The following is a 12,370-nucleotide window of genomic DNA, read 5'->3' on the forward strand; positions in this document are numbered from 1 at the left end:
GGCCTGTCTGTCTTTACCCAGATATCACTAATAGCACTCCAGTGCAGAAAACCTTGCATAATCTGAGACAAGATCACCAGACTAGAAGTGGCAGAGTGACCTAGTTTCAATCAAGCAAAGAGGAACAGACATTTGAACATGACTGCTTTGAGCTGCATCAAAGACCCACTCATTCATATGAAATAATGTTGCAAGAAAGCTGGAAAGTAGGTACAAGAAGTTTAAATGTGCTGAAAACAAATTAAACCACATAAATCAAACAATGGCTGCATGTAAATAAATGTATTATGATCAATGTGAAAAGGGAAATCAAGAGTATAAAATTGAGCATTAAAGATTAAATGCAAATATCTGCCTCAAAAAGGGAAGTGCCCAAACAACAGCCAAAAAAAAAAAAAAACTCACTGAAAGAAATATATGATAACCATTGCTTCATGGGCAAATTTAGGTACAGAGATAGTTTAACTAGCTTCTCTTAGGATAATAGTTGCTGCGCACGTGTTACATAATTTCCTGAATGTCACAAAATGTGACAGAAACAAACATCATCTGCACCAATTAAGCGGATTTAATTGCTGCTCTAATCAAAAATGAGCCAAGCATTCCAAATGTCTACACTGTTTTTACATATTCAACTACTGAAGTTACTATATTGGCCATTTCTACCCAGCTAAATACCAGGCTGCAAGGACAGGTGTCAAGTCTGTTACAAGACACTACATGCTATGGACATAAGCTTATGCTTAGGGTATGCCCCCACTTCCAAAGACTTTCTGCTCCTCTAATTTGCATCTGATGCAATTCTTGTACATACAAAAGATTATGTAATTGTGAAAGCTCCACCTTTTCAGAATTGCTATTTTGCAGCAACAAATACACATTTTGAAAAATGAACTAATCTAAACTTCTGACCACCTTATTTTATTTTTCTTGCTCCGTTTTAAACAATATTTGACTGGGAAAGCTACTTCTCAGTAATCTCCCATCTTCTGATAGTCATGCCACATCTCAGTACCCCTTTCCTCTTCTGCATGACCTTTGACCCAAAACTGTTTGCGCTCTTCCTCTTTCCTGTTTGTACTGATAATCTGCACTTACTCTGCAGAATTTGAAGGCAACAGAAGGAAGTCAGGCATTTTCATTTTGTTCTTTAGTAAAGAAATAGCTTTAGTAGCACAAAAATATTCATAAAAATAAAGTTTTACAATCTCAGGGGTTGCAGATTAATTAAAAGGACTAAATAATGGCACATAAGCAGCACCTCCATTTTTAAAATGGGAAACTAAATGCAGTTGCGGGTTGTACTTTCTAGAACATAAGATAATTAAATTAATTACTAATAAGTTTATTTGAAAGGCAAATAAAACGTATGTATGAACAGGAGCTATGACTGGAACAATCGTATAATCCAAACCTCATTCTCCACATGCACAGTTGTGAGGGGGGCAGTCACATGACACAGACTATGCTATAACTTACTTACCTGAACAGATTATAGAAACTCTAGTCAGTAAAGTACACTTAGTAAGTCTTTCACAATTGTGTAATTTAAAACATTCACTCTTTTGTGAAAAGAGAGAAAGATAAAAGGTAAAGAAAATGAATGGATTGCTGAAGTCCAGAGATAAAGCTGGTGAAAAAAGATGTGTTATGGGGGTGTTGATAATGGAATGAGAAAAGAATGTTTCAAATGAATGGATCATTTTTTGTCAGACTTGACAAGTTAACTTAAGAAGTTCTGCTTTGTACTTCAACGGTACAAGGTGGGGATAATTATCTGTATAAATTTGGTAGTTGGCCACAGTGATATAATCATGTAAAACCTGAAGTATAAAACTAATTTTGGAAATGGAACAATTATTTACATTTGAATGTATAATTACAAACATACCTGCCAGACAGTGACTATAAGTTGCATGTTGATTATGATATGCATATAAGAATTTGACTTTATATGTGACAATACCGACACTATAAACCTCTCAAACATTGTCTTTATATTCTAACTTTGAGTATTTGTTTGATACTATTATTACATTAGTAGTATACTGATTAAAACAATACTGGAACCTGCAAGCAAGACTAATAGCTATCTTAAGAAATTAACAAAAGGTCAACATGGGTAAAGCCAGAAGAGTGTAAATAAATTGGACCAGCAAATGGACAGAACAAGTGACAAACAAGTAGAACAGTCATTAGAGTTCTAAAACAAACCTGGATAATAGTTTGAACAGATTTTGTGCAAATTAAGCCCTACAGAACACATTGCAATAGAAGTTTTATTTTTAAAATGTTACAATACAAAACCTGCCACTGAAAACTATAAACTTCAGAATTATATGTTTTTTTTTTTTTTTTTTAATAATCTTAACATGTGATACATTTTTTGTTAACATAGAATTTCCACTAATACCTACGTGTCACAATATTCAATCTAAATTATAAAGACGTCCTCATCTGTATCTTTCATCTTATCACATAGCTGAACAAGCATTGCTCTCCAAGCAAACGTTTAAATGGTGGGAAAAGTGATGATCACTGGAGTGACTAAACACGAATTACAGAACTGTGGAAACTCAAATGGGAATTTTTATTGTGCTTACAGTACAGATTTAATGCTCAACAGTGATTAGCTGAACGCAACACTTTTCAGGTGATCACGAACACTTAATCTTGCATTGGGAAAGAACATTCTATCCTAAAGAAGCTAATTGATCATATGTGATTATGAAGACTTAAAATCTTTAATATTACCTAGATTTTATTTAGTATAAAACATATTTTATAAATTACTTATGGTCCAAGCAAATAATCATAACAGCTTATTATTTACATACACTCAGTGAAAACTAATTGAATGTTAACTAAGTAGACCTTTTTAATATTAAATATGCAGAAAAATAAAAATGGACCAAAGGACAAAGGAAAAAAATAAAAACTGCAGGATGCTAATCAATAAATGAGGAGGTCAAATTATTATTAAAAAAAAAAAAAAACAGCACCACAGTGAATGGAACCGACATTTTTAGTAATTCTACAGTAGGTACAGTTCCGTAAAGTTTTGACATAAGACATTTGCACAAAATACAAAAACAGGAAATATTTCTTCACACACAAGACTTTGGAAATTAAACTTAGACACGTTGCACAAGTCATGGATACTCGGATAACACATAAAAACTAACTAGATGAGAGGTTAGGCCAATTCAATTATAACAAAAAAGCCTTGTGACTAAATGGCAGCCACTCCACCAAAAAAAAAGAATAAAAGCTGTTTTTATGTGGACTAAATTAAATAAGGTTCATTAAAAACAAACAGCAAACATCAAACTCACAAAAGCAAGAGAAAAATCTTAGAGTGCCCCAGTAATCAAAAAGTATCAACTTCAGTCTGCAGTGTTCTTGTCATAAAATGCTTTACAGATCTAGTCATCAAATGAAGGTGGTCAACCTTCAATTATATTTTTCCAAAACGTATTAAAAATTCACCTCACAGCACGTGTTATATGTGAGACATAACCAATGCACCTTCATATCATTCCAATATCAAAGAGGAAGGCAGGCACTGAGGCTGCTTATCAGACATGGCTGATCACAGGATATTAAAGACAAAAAAAAAAAGATCTACCGAAATGGAGGACTTTAACTTGAGAGGATAATTTTTCCACTTTGCAGCTCTAGGACTGAGGAGGTAGATGGGTGTGAGAAAATGTTACACAACTACAGCTGCAGTATACCAATCCCAAAAAAAACGGCTGATGACAGTACAAGCACAAGATATTTTGAGATTTTTCCTTTCCTCAGTTGTACTTTTTCACTAGAAAATACATTATTGCATTCTTCCCTGCATAACATGCTTATGATTACACCATTACCATGTGTAAGTAACGTTTGCTCATAGTTCAGAGTAACCTTCAACATGAAAAGGTAATAAAGAGAGGCCACTTAAATGCCAGTTGTAGGACATCTCGTTCTGCTCCTGTCTAGCACTCTTCTGGGCACAAAGGATCCCATGCAAACGTTCTGCAACATGACATTGCTAAGAGTAACAACCAGAAGTGAGAAACACAGTAAATATATAGGTACATTTACAAAAAAAAAATAAAATGAAATGCAGACAGAAAACAGGGCACATGGAGAAAGAATGGAATGAGGACCAAATCCTTCAGCCCTTCACTCCCACAAAATCTGGCATCACCAAGCAAAGGCAGTCACAGTGGCTGCAAATGCAAATATATATTGTAATTATATCTGGCCCACAATCTACACATACTTCAAATGTAATTTTCTGTATGCGCTGTTTTTTCTCATCCAAAGAGGGGTTGAGGATAATAGCTTAAAGGGCATGGCTGAAGCATGCCCATAATGATTTTCACATTGGCAAAGCATCTAAGTAATCTTACTCAGGGTACTTACAGCTAACTTCTCCTTGTAGGCTGATAGACAAGTATAGACTTAAGCATATGAATTAGTGTACACTACACTCAGACTCGTTTCTTGCCACTCACTGCCAACATTACCACTTTATTGACAATCATCATTTTAAACACATATTCAGGCGTGGCTGGTTAAGAATTTGTCCATATATACACATTTTCTGAACTTGTTTATTTTATCAGCAGATCGCAGGCAGCTGGAGACTATACTTATAGCATCAGTTTGAAGACAAGAACCAACCTTGAAAGTGGCAGCAGTCATGTATGAGCAATTCTAACTTATGCTCAGAAAACAAACCCATGCTAAGACACTGATAACTGCACAATGGCAAGAAATCAAACTGAAATACCTGGGAGTTGTGAGTAGACACTAACCACCAAAACACATTTTACATTAGTAATTCCCTAAGATTAATATGTTTATATTTAAAATATATATAGATGATCATATAATGGTGATATCTACAGATATTACGTGTTACCAATCTGCCATAGACTGGAGAATGGCCCTGCAAATGTTTATTTTGTTCCTTGCACCCAGAGCTGTGATGCGGAAATTGATTAAGAAGATTTTAGAGTGTTATATACATTGCAGTGGGTATGGAGAGAATGTCTTCTTTTGCAACATTTGGAGTGTGGAGGTGTGGAAAATCACTATATAAACACTATTTGTCAGATAAGCTTCAGAGTAGAACTAGAACACAAGTAGACACATGAAGCTCATGTCCATCAGGTTAACTCGAATGTGAACACACAGACACCCATAATTTTTGTGAAGTAGTCAAAAAACTGAAGAATCTTTCTTGCATGAAAAGAGCATTTACTACCCTTTCATTCTACAACTATGGAGCACAATAACAAAATTTGGCACGCCGAGATAAAAGTCAGAGATAAAGCAATAGATGGATACAATAATAAAATCAGCACTTAGCTTTCAGCAGTTGATCTAGAAACAATGTCTGTATATTGTTTGCCTATGTGTGATGCACATAAAATGTGCCTTTCTACGTCAGCACACATAATCGGCTATACTAGTTAAGTAAGAGTTATCCCACCTTACCTGCCTTTTCACTACAAACACAAACCCCACAAATTGGTTATCTGGGGCATTTCTTCACTATTACCTACACTTAAACTCCAGTGCCCCTGGAACAAATTTTGAAAGTCTCACTGCACTTGGATGCGTAGTGAATTTGTTTATAAATACATTTTGAAGTGAGACAAGTGTATCATGCTGGTCTACTTGGAAGCAAGCCTTCACTTTATTCAAATGCGACGACGAACGGGTTTCTACCTCGTATCCTAAGCATGTGCCAATTTGCAGAAATGTTCCTATTAATTAGCACACTAAGAGATTCTTAAGATGAATGAACAGTTGTATATCATGGGCAAATCAAAGGTTAATGGATGTCTAGGTGTTTAAGAGTGTTTCAATGATACTTGGGGAAGCTGGTTCAGGGTTTTTTTTCTAATGGGTTATTTTTTCTTAAATTTAAAATAAGGGGAAACAGTTTTTTGATATCTGATTTTTAGTTTTCCAGCTTAGACAGAGACACAGACAGATACTGTAGAAATAATTTTCAGGAAAGGATTAGAACCAGATAATACGGGATGACTGTACTGTTTACCTCTCCAGTTAACTTCCTCTTTTTTTGGCCACCAAAATAATATGATCTGAAAATGCAAATTTCTATACAGAGATGCCTTAAAACTAAAAAAAGAAGAAAAAAGGACCAGGGATAAGCAATTTCAATAAACTGAAAAAAGCAAGATCTTTTAATGACAGTGGTAATAACCAAAAAACTTCCCTTTCCCATTCTGAATGGCGAAGAAAATCAGAGCACCATTTTAGAAGACCCTGTCTGAAACACCACTGGAACTTCAGAATTACTACTGAACTCAAACCAAAGGTCATTCAAATATCAAAACCTCTTAACCAGTTTACCATGAATAAATGTCAGTGGGCAAGGAGCACCTACAATTGTCAGTTTAGAGTAATTCTGCGGAAATACTGTATGACGCAGGTAAGAACTAATCTTGTTGTGTGGTTCTGTGTTTGTATATTATAAAAGGAAGATAAACATCTCCACATGGCACCTTGAAAAAGTAACTCATTTATAAATGTAAATCCATATAAACAAATGCAGGTTAGTAATTATGTAAAACAGCACTTTATTGATCTCAGAATGGAAAACTATCTATAAAATACAAATTCTATTTGTTTGTAATGTGCAGCTTTTTTGTTTGATTATGGCACACTAGTATTTCTCAACAAGAGTTAGTTAAGTTTGTCACATATAATTTTAGCCTTTACCCTTGAGAAGGGGTGGCAGAGCTGTTTGCGCTCAGAACAAGTAACATGAAATACTAAAGTGTGATCTACTGACAGAGAAGCAGCACCATACAGTCCCAGATAGTAGTGTAATGGTTAGCATACTTGCCTTTCAAGCAGAGAATCCAGGTTAGACTGAACCCAATTACATTCAGCTTTTTTATAATCATTTACCACAATTTTTTTTTTTTTAATCCAGAGTTATTTATTGAGACACCATTTCATCTTTCACCAACTGGTGGGTATCAGTTCTATGTATCTGAAGCTGTACACTGTTAACCAGGAGTTGTGACCTCACAGTGGAGTTAAAACTTTTAATGAATTACATTCACTAATCACAATTATTTTTAATGCAGTAATTTTCCCCATTTTAAAAGTATTGTGGAAATTTTAAATAATATCTGGGACAAATCCAGGTAACACAGTTACAGTCACCTCCAAAAGTATTGGAATAGCAAGGCCAATTTGTTTTTTTGGTGCACTAAAGACATCTGTGTGTGAGATCAAAAGACTAATATGAGAAGAGAGATCAGAGTTTTACCTTTTATTCCCTGGTATTTACATCTAGATATGTTAAACAACACAAAAAAGAGCACATTGGAACCTTTGGAAGTGAATGTATGTCTGCATAAATAATGCAGACTTGGTGTCTGTTTGTATGAACGCATGTATCTAGATTTGTATGTTTGTTCCAACTTCACTCAAAAGTGGCTGCACATATTTTAATGTAAACTGGAGAGCAACTCAGAGACAGTTTGGATTACAATAAAATCTACATGGTGACTCAACACAATGGCAGGGAAGGCTCAACTTGTCTAATATCAAAAGGTATCTCTTGCCAATAATTAAGTCCCTGTTTTATGATTGCACTGCATTTGCCAAGTGAATTCTTGCATTCACTGTTGCTTTACAATGAAGGGTATGGGACACAGTGGAAAAACTTTATATATAAAAAAAAAACACAGTAGTTGAGTATTGATCTACACCTTTTGCATTTGACGCACGTATGTGACAAGAGAGATTTGGAAATGCAAATTTTATTGCATATTCCTGGTGTTTCTTGTAGTAATGATATTTTTCTATTCACTTGTGTGAGTTCTCCCATAAATACAGAAGTAAATGAAAACCAAATCAACCACGTGGCACAAAACATTTACTGTGATTTAGTCTTTTGAGAGGAAACCACTCGTCTGTGGAGGGTGTGCGAAAGGTTATTGCAGAAAACAAACACCAACTTAGTGTGCACAGCTGGTATTCTTTTAAAATGGCCAAATCTCATAATATTGCTGTTTTTGTTGTTTAAACTGTATATAAACTATTTTACAATGTGTGTGTAATAGCAAAATGCAGATCAATACTCGACAACTGTTAAGCTTTTCTTTCATACCCCACATCCTCCAATGTAAAATGGCAGTGTGGGCAGGATATTTTATTTAATTTATAGAAAGCACTTAACATCAGAACACAATTTCGCTTTGCAAATGCGTATATAGCATGTTTGTAAAGGAATTACTATGGCTTGAAAAACACCAAACTTACCCTGGAAAGGGATGTGATAAAGAATAACCTGTATTTAGGCTGCAGATTCCTCTCATCCTGTCAAATTATTCCTTCTGTTTGAAATGACTGCAGCACGATATCTTACACTGATATTTTAAACAATACTCGGACAACACCAGGAAACGCAGCTAGTTCATAACATTTTTAAAATAGGTATTTTCTCTGGAAAATTTTGCAACTTACAATGAAGGGAGAGGAGAATGTGTTTAGAAAGAAACACCATGCTTCCTTGTACACATATGCGCACTGTACAGTAATAAAATATCTGCATTAAAATGTGGAATGAAAACAATAACAGTGAATTCACTTATATGAAGCATCAACATAAAAGTTACTTTCACTTTTATAACAAGTTCCAGCACTCAAGACTGAGAATTGGGCACTGCTGGTACAGAAAATAGATGAAAACTATTAGCATCGTGTTTACACTAGTGAACAACTTGTTTTTCAATGGTGTTGTGTGGATGCCCAACATTTTATTTACTGCTCACCTGGAACCAAAAACTCTCTGTAACAAATTAAGCATTAGCATACTGTTAAAACAAATCTATTTTCAAGTTAAAAATATTTTCTTAATAGGGAAATGAATTTCTAAGAAAGGAATGTGCAAGATTTCTCATATTACATTTGATTGTATATATGTACAGATACAACCTGTCATTCGCTAAGCGAGACGGGAAGAGTTATAGGTATTTTATACTGAATTAATCCCATTGTTACAGCCCGAACATACATAAAAAAAGTATTAAAAGATCCCCCACACAAAAAATGCCTTCTTCAGAATGAATGACAGTGAATCCTGGAGAACAAACAAACATTCACGGATACCAACTTCTTACACAACATAAGTGTGCCCCGTTATCAAGACTCCTCTTTTAGGCACTTTACATTTTTATTTCCATACAATACATAAATATTTAAAGCTGAGCTAGTCACATGCAGTGTTGACAGAATTAAAGTAGGTTAATATACAGTGATCCTACACTGACATGTCAGGGTCCAAAATTATCAAGAGACAAAACAAAACCTGAAATCTTTTGCTATGACAAAAACAGAAAAACTAAAAATAAGAGTCTTAAACACATACATGCTTCACTCCTTTTCAAGTTAATGTGCTTTCCCAGCAGAGTTTCACATAAAGTCTCTGTCATTGTCTGGTTAGGTATAGACCATAATGCTTCCCTTGCAATTTACACACTACCACCTCTGGTGGTAGAATTAGGCAGTTATGTGTTTACTGGATGGGGAAAAATGCCCTGTGTAAAAGTATTCTAGCAACAGAATGGATATTCTTTTCACTTTTGTATAATTTCCACACTGACTACTGTTGCATACTGGGTAGGACTCTTTTCCGGAAAAATACAGCAAGCTGCAATTACAAGAACACAAGAAAAAGCAGATAAACGGTACCCACATTTGCCAAGACAGATGAGGATGAGGGCTTTCTTTCACTGGAGGCTGTGTTCACAAGGGGTCTCTTTAGAGACGACAGAATATCGTGCCATCACCAAAAAAGGACTGTTTATCACTCAGGATGTAAATAAATGAATTCAGGTTCTCACAAACGCTTCAGACATGGACACAAGCACACACATACCACACACACACACTCTCTGAAAGGTCCTTTATTTCAGAGAAGCAGTCATTTTAGTCTCTCACACAAAAGCCTCTATTAGTTTCAGGGAGCACTTGTGAAGAGCATAAAGCCAAGCAGGACATCAGCCCAGTTTTTTTGCTCCTGTAGCAGGAAGGCATCATGAAAGTAACATAAAATTAAGGTAGGTTAGCAGAGTGTTCAGAGAACTTACACAAGGGTCATGTCAGAAAGGAGACAATACAAGAAGAGAATATAATTGCAAACTAGACATTAGTGTCCTGCACAAGGCAAAAAATGCTTCACAAAATAAAGAGATTTGCTATTTGAAGGAGAGATGAATTTGAAAAATTGATACCAATTGTCTGACTGATTATTAAACTTTATTTCTAATACATGGTATTGCTTGAAAACTTATATACCTCTCAAATTTTTTTATCTGTTATGTTCTGAAACAAAACATTTGTCTTAATGGATAAAAATTGACAGAAGTGCCCATGTTTTACCTAACATAATCAACAGTAATCTTCTGAAACACCTCAGTTCAGAAACATGCATTTTCTAATAGTCTGCCTTTTTTTTGGAAGCTAATTCAGTTTTCAGTATGCCCAACTGTTTTAACTATTCAGACTTTTGTTAATCCAATGACTAAATCCTATTTAATGTGGATTTAAGCCCAAAAAATGTTTTTAGTCTCTACCCTTAGACTTGGTTGACAGAGTCAGTTCACATAATCTACATTGCTTTATGCTACATTGCTGGTGTGAACGTAGCTATATACATACATACACACACACAGTGGGTACGGAAAGTATTCAGACCCCCTTTTTTTCAATTTTTTCAAAATTTTTCACTCTTTGTTATATTGCAGCCATTTGCTAAAATCATTTAAATTAATTTTTTTCCTCATTAATGTACACACAGCACCCCATATTGACAAAGACAAAAAAAATCATTTTTGAAATTGTTGCAGATTTATTAAAAAAGAAAAACTGAAATATCACATGGTCCTAAGTATTCAGACCCTTTGCTCAGTATTTATTAGAAGCACCCTTTTGAGTTAATACAGCCATGAGTCTTCTTGGGAAAGATGCAACAAGTTTTTCACACCTGGATTTGGGGATCCTCTCCAGTTCTGTCAGGTTGGATGGTAACGCGTTGGTGGACAGCCATTTTAGGTCTCTCAGAGATGCTCAATTGGGTTTAAGTCAGGGCTCTGGCTGGGCCATTCAAGAACAGTCACAGAGTTGTTGTGAAGCCACTCCTTTGTTATTTTAGCTGTGTGCTTAGGGTCATTGTCTTGTTGGAAGGTAAACCTTCGGCCCAGTCTGAGGTCCTTTGCACTCTGGAGAAGAGGTTTTTGTCCAGGATATCCCTGTACTTGGCCGCATTCATCTTTCCCTCGATTGCAACCAGTCGTCCTGTCCCTGCTGCTGAAAAACACCCCCACAGCAGGATGCTGCCACCGCCATGCTTCACTGTGGGGACTGTATTGGACAAGTGATGAGCAGTAATTATATTTCTCTCTATATATATATATATATATATATATATATATATATATATATATATATATATATATATATATATATATATATATATATAAACTCTGAAGGTCATAATGAAATTAGTTGTAAATATCATGAAAATGTATAAAATTAGATAATAAAATCACAGATACTTTTGCATAAATGTGAGAGAATCACATAATGTCTTACTTGTAAACATGCCTTTCTTTTTCATTGATGATCTAACAGTCATATGCTAAAAGAAACAATCACGATGTGTTTTATTTAAGTACTGTATACAAGCAAATGAACACAGGCAGCATACATTTTGGAGCCATCACTGGTCTTGCATAATGAACTATAGAAAGAGCAGAAACAATGCAGGAACTGCACCAGCAAAGAATAGAATAAAAAATGTATTCCTGTTGGTCACATAAACTGAGATGCAATTGGTATGCACTATCAATCCTGAAAGAGAACTAAGCATACACCTTACATTCCATGCTGATAAGAAGACACTTTGGCAGTCTGTACATTGCAAACATGCATCCGTGCATGCATGCATCACATTCAGATCCAAAGCTAAATATGCTTATGATATTTCAAACATGTCTTGGATTCATCTCGGGAGATCTGCCGATTTCAAGGTCAAAATCCTTAGATGCAGGTGACAGTTTCAATTTTAAACATTTTCTGCAGGGTTGTGCGTTTACAATAAACGCACCACAAATTTAGCCAATGTTCTCTTTAATATTCCACATTTGACCAAATGCTAAAGAAGCAGAGTAAATTCCAAGCTAATCTACTTTGTAAATGGAATATTTTATTCAACTTTATAGTAAACAAATAAAATCTTGGCAGAACCTTTTTGGCAACTGAGAAAGAATGAGGCCAGACAAAGCTATTAAATAAGGTTTTGCCATTAACAGCTTTAAATGGC

The 12,370-nt window shown here is 35.0% G+C and overlaps 1 protein-coding gene across 1 annotated transcript in view; it reads right to left on the reverse strand.

The window, feature by feature from the left end:
- cbl (Cbl proto-oncogene, E3 ubiquitin protein ligase) overlaps positions 1–12,370 on the reverse strand; it is a 97,905-nt gene that overhangs the window by 27,867 nt on the left and 57,668 nt on the right. The gene's annotated exons all lie outside the window — the stretch shown is intronic.

Source organism: Polypterus senegalus, chromosome 9 (genome assembly GCF_016835505.1).
Source record: "Polypterus senegalus isolate Bchr_013 chromosome 9, ASM1683550v1, whole genome shotgun sequence".
NCBI lineage: Eukaryota > Metazoa > Chordata > Cladistia > Polypteriformes > Polypteridae > Polypterus > Polypterus senegalus.